Source organism: Apium graveolens, chromosome 10, assembly GCF_009905375.1.
Source record: "Apium graveolens cultivar Ventura chromosome 10, ASM990537v1, whole genome shotgun sequence".
Lineage (NCBI taxonomy): Eukaryota > Viridiplantae > Streptophyta > Magnoliopsida > Apiales > Apiaceae > Apium > Apium graveolens.
The window spans coordinates 224,920,661-224,930,854 of NC_133656.1; the positions used below are offsets into that span (position 1 = coordinate 224,920,661).

A 10,194-nucleotide genomic window follows, 5' to 3' on the forward strand; every position below is an offset into this window, starting at 1 on the left:
CTAATACATCAAACTTTTTTTAAATAATAGTTCTAATCCGAAAAAATATTATTTTAATAAAATTTATTAATTTATCAAGATATAAAACGTCCCCATTATAATGTGATCGTAAAAAAATTGTTTTTCCAAATTTTTTATTTTATAAATTATTACTTAAATAAAGTTAACAAATGACTCTGTGTTAATTTAGCGACGGGCAAATATATACTCTCGTGTTTGTTTTAGCGGAAAAATATATATTCTTGTTTGTTTTAGTCACACTTTATATCTGATCCGGAATGGGATGTATATATTTATATATATATATATATATATTGTTAGAAAACGTTCCCATCATGTTTTTTGCATAAATCAAAAATACGTTTTTTTATAAATAAGTGTATGCATATTTATATCCATATAAATAATAACTTAAATATTTATTTTTGGCGGAATTCAAATGTAGGAACTTGATAGTGTATATAATAATATAAATATTTGTTATTGGTGGAATTTGAACCTCGGAATTAAAATAGTATATAAAAGAATAATATAAACGTTTATGGTTCGCGGAATTCGAATTTGACAAATGTGTATTCCTTTAATATTTGAATTCAACGATCATGATCATTTGATTAAGAAGATCTGACAGTCCTGACTGAAAGAATAACCAAACCAACCAAAATAAAGGTACATCAAATTATACATCATTCCGGTTATTGGTTACTTTAATTCGAGTAAATATTATATTTTTATTTTTATTTTATATATTCTTGTATATTTGTAAAATATATAAAATATTTATATTTAAGTATATATTTTTCATATAAGTTCTTAAACACTTATAAATTATATATATATATATACAGGGTTGGGTTCTATGGAGTCCCCTATTTCATTTGAGTCCTTGGAGTCCATGGAGTCCATATACGTTCTGCAAGTAACATATAGCTTAAATTGTTGCAAAACGTATTATTTTTTGAATGATATTCTACATATATCACAATTTTATTGAAAATCTTGCAGATCGCATAGATTTTACAAGTAGAATGTTGCAAAATATATTATTCTACAAAACATGCTTAGTTTGCAGAACATAAATGTTCATGTTGCAGAACATACATATTGTACTTGTAAATATATGAGATTTGCATGATTTTATTGAAGTAATGATATGTATGAAACATATTTTGCAAGATAACACGTTTTAGAACATATTTTATTTGCAGAACATAGATGGACTCCGAGGACTCCAATTAAAAGGTGGACTCCATAGAACTTTACTCTATATATACACACATATATATTATAAAAATATTAATACTAATTATGAATATATATTATAAATACTTTTAAATTTTGTACGATAACGGAAATTTTCTCAATTAAGTGTATTGTATATATTTTTTAAGTTGTCAAACCCAATTAGCCCATATTAGGGTTTCAACGTCATGATAGCATGTGATAAGACAACGTAAGATTTGAACTGTTAAATCACAATCTTGTAAATTATATTATTTTGTGATATTAGCTTCCTATAATTTATATATGTTATATGTTTTAAAAGATGAATTTAATTAACAAAGATTTGATGATCACGGTCGGAATCGAGATCTAATCGAGATCCCGATGTTGAGAAAAATTATCGGACTGCGATGGTTGTACTTAATTAGCGGATGATATCGATGCGGTTCATGTTTAACTTTTCATAACTCTCAGACACATGTTCAAACAATATGTTTACGTACATCATTATATATAAGATCAATCCGAACACAGTTCTTGGAGAACAAGAACTCAACATGGATTGGGTTTCTTATTATGAGGCCCAATATAAATCTTCAAATCGACTTCCTATTATTATTCGAACTTCTATTCGCATTAGGAATGCCCAGCGGTGCGATCTAATCACAAACGCTTAAAAGCTCGATTACGACTTCGAAATTTAATGGATAAGACAACTCTCCGACCGGTGGATAAACACCCCACTACCATTATTTTTTTTACCATAATAGCATGTATATCGCTATGACTTACTGCGAATGCTAAAGCGTGCCCCCCGTGAGAATAATTCACCAGATTATACGACGAGTGACTCCAAGCATACAATATAAAGTGTGAGATAATCCAAAAAAATCAAAAAGGATAACCCGTTGAATGTGCAAACGAGGCTCCCAAAGTACAAACTAAGTTTTACCGACCATTCACTTACGAGCACAACTCGCAATAGTACATAACAATACTTTCGAATATTCTCCAACAGAACAGGCACTCGGAAACTAAGTTTGTCAAACGGATAATTCGGATACGGATATGCTTGTATCCGTATCCGGATCCGAACACCGAAATTTATATCCGTACCCGAATCCGGAAATATTTGAAGGATAATATCTGAATCTGGTTCTAAAGGATACTATTAGGATACGAATAATATCTGGATCTGAATTTGGTTTTCAATCATATTTTTTATATTTTGATAAAAATTCAAAAAAATGTTATATATATAGTAAAAATTAAAAATTAATTTTTAAAAATTAAGATAAGTAATAAAGTGAATTAATTTTATTTTAATTTCTTCAAAAAAAATAATTTTTTCAATATAATTTTGTTTTCTTTAAATTTTTGAACTCAAATGACATTTTTATATATGTGTAAACTATTTTTACAATTATAAAAATTGTATAAACATATTATTTAATGAATATATATACATACACATGCATATATACGCTATAAATCTAATCGAATAAATTTAAAATTATATATAATATTCAAAAGTAATATATATTTATTCGGATTCATGTATTATCAGATACGAATATGCTTATATCTGTACCATAACTACAATTATCGGATTCAGACACGGATAATTTTTAATTTTTTTTGAATACATATAATATCCTTTTTATTTCGAATACGAATGGAGATTCTTCAAATTTTTCAATTTTTTTGACAGCCCTATCGAAAACCCCTCTTGAACCCTTGGGGCACCCTCCAAGGGGTTAGAGCCTCTCTTGAGGCTCCTCCGGACTCCTAGAATGTCCCCGAAGGATTAAAACCTCTCCGGACTCCAGAGGCCATTTTTTCGTCGTTTGTCTAATTATTTGAGTATACCGCTTGCAGTCAAAAGTCTGGGGCGTGTCCAAGGAGTCCGGATTCGAAGCCCAAATCACTTCTTATTTTTCGATGACCGCATTTATTCTTTTAAAGTAATGGAATCTTTTTTCATGCGGACTTTTGTCAATATTTATTTTTTTCCTATGAACGGATCCTTTAAACGGTCGTCGTAGACGCGCATATTTTTTTCATAAACACTTATCATAAATATACATCGTAAATACTTGTCATGTAAATAGTCGTCGTAAAAGGTCGTCCCTCGTGGCGAGCATCGCTTAGGGCGCCTCTGAAATTTCGGAGACGTTATTTGAAACTCGATTTACCCCTTTTATGTCGATTGTTTTATCTTTTTTTCTAAAAAAATTGATAAAATATCCATGTCAATTTCATACCGTGACAATATCTATTATTTCAGAGACCTGCAATTATTTTTTAAAAAATATATCCTTTAATTATGTTTTTAAGAAAGTTTAATAATCAAAATGAACTTATTTTACGAATTAAATTTGAAAAGAAAAGGGAAAGGGAAAAGCTAGCAAGGGCAATGAAAAAGGTACTTCTCAGGGCAATGGAAAAGGCATTAGTAAGGGTAAGGAAAATGGTAGAGAAAGAAAAAGGATGGGAATTTGAGTTTGCGTGATAAGCCGACAGATTCGGATTCGGACCCGAATGATCCGACTAGACACATTACACCTAACGAGGAACGAGAATGGCGAGGAAGGCGACCTCGATCACATTCAAGTGGCATCTATGGAGAAAAACTGTCATTGAAGCCATATCGCATTGATATCTCTGATGGAAAGTAATTAAATAAGTTTTTAAATTACATTATTCACATATATTGTTGTACTCTTAACTGAATTAGATTATGTTCATTGATTTGTTTGTATATGGTATTGAAAATGATACCGCTAAAAAGAATTTGTTAAGCATGATTCGGGAGAAGTGGCCTATTGGGCATTATACTTTTACTGACATTGAAGAACATAATCCCGGTTGGTTAAATGCAAGGGTTTTAGATATTCAAGCAGGTTTAAAAATCCATTTTTTGTTTGCATTTGTTTCTTGATTTTATGATGCATTTATTCTTAATCTTTGTTGCAATTTTTAGAAATATTATAGACATCTTAAGCGGCAAAGCCGTTCAGAAACAAGAAAAATTGTTGAAGATCACATCAAGGTGACAATCAAAAGGACGTTGAATGAGCTTAAAAAAAGAGTTGACAGAAAAACAAAAGAAGAGGGCATTTCAAAGGAATCTTTAAAGCCGCCTTATTGGTCTGTTCCTTTTTGGAAAGATCTTTTAAAATATTGGGAGACAAATGAAGGGCACTTACATAGGTCTTCGGTTAGATCCGCTAACCGGCAACAAGTTGAAAGATTGCATAGTGTCGGTGCTCGGTCATATAACAAAGTGCGAGAGGTAATGACATTTTTTTCTAACACGTACACGCACGCGCGCGCACACACACACATACATACACATTTATTTCATTTAATAATGTCAACTAAGCACGTGCTAATATAAGTTGTTTAATAATTTGAAAGGTAATGACGAACAAAAATAACAAGAAACCAACAAGACTTGAGGTTTGGGATAATTGTCATATGAGAGTTGGATCCTGTTATACCCGCTTTTGGTCATGTGCCCTAAACAGGTCCCCATAGGTGTATTGAAGAACTGGGCTCAAACATGTAAGCTAGAATTGTGGATTCATGTGAGTTGGGCTAGCACATGTGAGTTAGCCTAACACATGTGAGCTGAGCTCTCATATGAGAGTGGGGCTCATGAGTTGGTAGATGAGTTGGGCTCTCATATACGAGCTGGGCTCTCACATGCAAGCTAAACTCATACATGTAAGTTAGGCTCTCACATGTGAGCTGGACTTACACATGTGAGATGGGCTCGCGACGTGCGAGCTGGGCTCACGCGTGCGAGATGGGCTTACACATGTGAGCTGGGCTCTCACATGTGAGTTGGGCTCGTGATATGCGAGTTGGGACCATGAGCCCACATCTTATGGAAAATAAAGGAAACATCTTATTTATTGATTGAGAGAAAAGGCGGTGCGGGCTGAGACGACCAGGCTGGCCCGCGTTTGAGGACTTTGTGTGTAACATGAAAAGTAACTCATAGATGACTGAGTTGCTCGTAAATTTTGGGGCCGACACGGAGTATTCCTACAATCACGGGAAGAAAAACGGAGATGTCGCGAGATTGTAGGAAGCGTGTGGAGCCGGTCAAAATTTACTTGACTAATTGGCTGAAGGCCTGACTTTATCATGGGCTTGGGCTGCACGGGTCGAAGAACCCTAACCCCAGCCTATGTGACCTGCTCCCCAAGAATTACGTGAGACTTGATCCCTGTAAATAGGTTATGTAGGCACATGTATAAGATAGGAGTCGACACTTGATAGAGAATAACAAAACCTTATTCTTTCTTAAGGAGTCAACATACATGCTCAGCCACCACCATACACAACCTTCCTCCGCCCTCAAACACTACCCTTGATCTTTATTCCGGCCAATAACCTCCAAAACACTGTTATACGAAATTCTCCTTATAACAAATCCGATTAGGAAAATCCCGTCTACACTACTCCGACTGCCATGTTTATTGCGGTAATGAATTTTTTTTAAGTCTACATGTGCATTCTCTTTTTTTAATGAAATTAAGTGTGCATTCTCATTTTTATAGATTTATTTTTTCCAATGAAACTTGAAAACTGTGTAGGAACGATATGCCGCTATTCTTGAGTGTATGCCCGTGGAGGTGACACAAACGGGTGATAGAGATGAGCCATGTGATTGGTGGATGGAAGCATTGGGGGTCCCCAAAGGTAAAAAGTCGAAGAAAAAATAATATTGTTAGATTCCCCAATGCTCGAGCCACCGATCTTTTGCCTACATTAACTACGCGCTACCGAGATTCCACCCGGAATGAAGTCGGCTCATCCTCATCCGCTCCTAGACAACGTGAAGCCATCCCTGACAATGTCTATCTTACCATCGTGAGAAACATGTTTACAGAGATTCGTGATAATCCAAGTCAGTTTGCTCGCCAACTATCCGATGAGGATATAACCACATTTGCTATCAAGGGCAATGGAAAAGGTACTTCTAAGGGCAATGGAAAAGGCACTAGTAAGGGTAAGGGCAATGGTAGAGGAAAGAAAAATGATGGGTATTTGAGTTTGCGTGACGAGCCGACAGATTTCGTGAATTTTTATCCGTATCCGAATCCGGAAATATTTGAAAGATAATATCTGAATCCGGATCTAAAGGATACTATCCGGATACGGATAATATTCGGAGCTAGAATTTGGTTTTCAGTCAGATTTTTATTTTTTTTATAAAAATTCAAAGAAATGTTAAATATATAGTAAAAATTAAAAATTAATTTTTAAAAATTAAGATAAGTAATAAAGTGATTTAATTATATTTTAATTTATTAAAAAATAATAATTTTTATCTATCTTTTCAATATAATTTTGTTATCTTTAAATTATTGAACTCAAATCACATTTTTATATATGTGTAAACTATTTTTACAATTATAAAAATTGTATAAACATATTATTTAATGAATATATATATATACATACACACGCTATAAATCTTATCGAATAAATTTAAAATTATATATAATATTTAAAAATAATATATATTTATTAGGATTCATATATTATCGGATACGAATATGTCTATATTTGTACCATAATTACAACTAACGGATTCAGACACGAATAATATTTATTTTATTTCGAATACATATAATATACTTTTTATTTCGAATACGAATGAGGATTCTTCAAATTTTTCAATTTTTTTTGAAAGCCCTATAAGAAACCCCTCTTGAACCCTATGGCCGCCCCCAAGGGGTTAGGGCCTCTCTCGAGGCTCCTCCGGACCCCTAGAATGCCCCCGAAGGATTAAAACCTCTCCGGACTCTAGAGGCCCTTTTCCATCGTTTGTCTAATTATTTGAGTATGCCCCTTGCAGTTAAAAGTCTGGGGCATGTCCTAGGAGTCCGGATACATATTCTTCGAAACCTGAATCACTTCTTATTTTTCGATGACCACATTTATTCTTTTAAAGTAATGGAATCTTTTTTCCTGCGGACTTTTGTCTATATTTATTTTTTCCTATGAACGGCTCCCTTAAACGGTCGTCGTAAACACGCATATATTTTATTTTTCATAAACACTAAACATAAATATACATCATAAATACTTGTCGTGTAAATAATCATCGTAAAAGGCTTTCCCTGGCGGCTAGCACCGCTTAGGGCGCCGCTGAAATTTCGGGGACGTTATTTGAAACTCGATTTACCCCATTTATGTCGATTGTTTGTTCTTTTTTTCTAAAATATTTGATAAAATATCCATGTCAATTTTATGTCGTGACAATATGTATTATTTCGAAGACCTGCAATTATTTTTTTAAAAATCTATCCTTTAATTATGCTTTTAAGAAAGTTTAATAATCAAAATAAACTTATTTTACGAATTAAATTTAACATACGGTGGTTATCAAATTCATCATTTTATAATATGTTAATATATTATGCAAGTTAGAAAAAATATTATGTAGGGCTGTCAAACGGATATTTAGGATACGGATATAGCTATATCTGAATTCGAATCTGGAAGTCCGAAACCGTATCTGAATCCGGCTCCGTATTCGAAAATATCCGAGAAATGACTATTTGTATCCGAATCTGCCTGATATTATCCGGATACGAATAATATCCGGATCCGAATTGTTTTTTGAAAATTGATAAAATTTTAAAAAAATTGTAGCTACTGTAAAAAAACAAGAAAAATAATATGATAAATTCTACAAATGAATGAAATTATTAATACTAAGACAATCATCATTTTTAATAATTCTTTTAAGTAGATAATAATTATTTGATAATTAATTTTTTGCACCAGGAGGCAGGGCTCAAGAGCAGTACAATGTTACTAGAAAACATAGAAAATGTGCAAGCCATTTAGTCATATACCTTAACAAAAAAATACTATTTCACCATCTTTAACAATTCTTGCTGCTTAATACAAAATATAGAAAACTCTTGCTAGTTGCTACCATAATTTAGAGAAATGAGAATGTAATCAAGAAGTGATTTCAAAAAAATAAATATCTTGACTATCTTGCTACCATTAACAAAATCAGGAAGAAGAATGTTGTAAGCCAAAAAGAACTCGTAGAGTCGCAGGGATGCACATACTGTAACGCTGCTTGGCGCTTACTGGTGCCTGGCAAAAAACATGTAAATAGAGTTTACTGCTACTTTTTCATCTGCTTCTTGCTAGTTTTAAAAAATTAGACTATATACTTCATGTCATAAAACAGCTTATTCCAACAGCTTATTCCTAGATGCTCACTATCAATATCCAGCAACTTCATCTAAATATGGGACCATTCTAATTTATCAATTCTAATTTATTTGCAAAAGTACTCAAAAAGGACCACTCTAATTTATCAATAATATGGGACTCAACAACTATATTACAACAAAATTAATAAAAACTGCGGCAAGGCATAAGAACTTTAATCAGTGGTACATTCTGCCATTATGAATTCGCTCTTATAAATTTGCTCTTTCTCAGTCGCATACACACTTAACAAGTCAGTTTTTACAGTATTTCGGGACTGATATTTATAAGCAGGCATTACATAAGATATCCAATGACGAAAGTACTCATATTCTGCCATTAGAAAAGACAAATCATGTTTAACAATCATTTTAGCAAACAAAGCTCTCTCAACAGCATGATCAAATTTATGAACTCCTAATTTCGGTGTAGATTCCTCACCACTGACTTTTTTTCCAAAAAGCATTTGCGACACAGGAACTTTTATTAATTTCATCCTACACGTCTTTGTATGATTTTTTAAATGAGTTGTTCCGTGGTCACTTGCCCCATTAAAATTAGCGTGACAATACTTACAAATGGCATCAGATTTCTTCGTATCTTTTATTTCGCTTTCAATACGATCAAAATGATTCCAAACTTCAGATTTTAAGGGTTTTTTTCTTTTGGCCGGTAGTTGCTCCTTCTGTTGAGTATCTTGAGTAATTTTAACAGTCTGGTAATCTTCTTGGAAGAGCAATACGGAACCCAGATCGGCGCTCTTAGAAATATTTTTTGCACACTTTGTTAATATCATTTCAACCGAACTTGATGATACACATGGAGTTGAACTTGAAGCATTATCTGTAATTTCATAGAAGTGTACAAGTAATTTCTGTAATTTGTAGAAGTGTACAAGTAATTTCTGTAATTTGATCATAAGAAAAGCTATTCGAAACAGAACAGGAAAGACAAATATACCTTGTTCCATTGAAACTTGACAGAAGCTCGAATCGTTTCTGAATTAAAGTGTTAGATCTGCAAATAATAATCAAAGCCTCGTGTAAATTTTAGAATCTTCAAATATTCGTATATCGTATCCAAAAACGATAACTATATAATTATATACCATATTCATCTTAACTTGTAGAATAAAGGAATTGAATTAGGGTTGTGAATCGAACCTTTTTTTAGATAGCATGAATAATTGCATCGAATATCAACTGAAGTCTGAAGATCGAAGTGGAAGAATAGGCGGCGGGGAGGGGGAGAGTCAATATAATTAGGGTAAACTACTAAACTGGTGAATAGACTAATTGAGATTTGAGGGTTCCCTTTAGTTTATCGAATAGTCAATAGCTAAATAGTCATATCATATATGATATAAAGTATACTTATATTTAATATTTAAAAAAATAAAATATGGCTATAATATATAATTAATTAATTAGTTAATTAATTAGTTCGGATACAGATATTTTCGAATACAGATGTGCCTGTATCCGTATCTGAAACATTCGGATTCAGATACGGATAATATCCGGTTAACTTCGAATACAGATAATATCCGATTTTTTTCGAATACGAATGCGGATATTTCGGACGAATATAAGATTTTTCGAATTTTTTTGACAGCCCTAGTTATGTCCAGCTAAGCAACTAGAAGATAGTAAATAAGTCATTCCTGTAACTAAACAATGTGTGTGGTTGATAATACATTTTTAATATACATTTTGT

General features: G+C 32.7%; 1 long non-coding RNA gene across 1 annotated transcript; it reads right to left on the minus strand.

The window, feature by feature from the left end:
* Nucleotides 1-8,742: 8,742 nt before the first annotated feature.
* LOC141689258 (uncharacterized) lies at nt 8,743-9,762 on the minus strand. Its single transcript, XR_012562298.1, has 3 exons — nt 9,642-9,762; nt 9,439-9,495; nt 8,743-9,321 (listed from the first exon to the last, which is right to left on the minus strand). It is a non-coding gene; the product is annotated as an uncharacterized LOC141689258 (long non-coding RNA).
* Nucleotides 9,763-10,194: the final 432 nt, after the last annotated feature.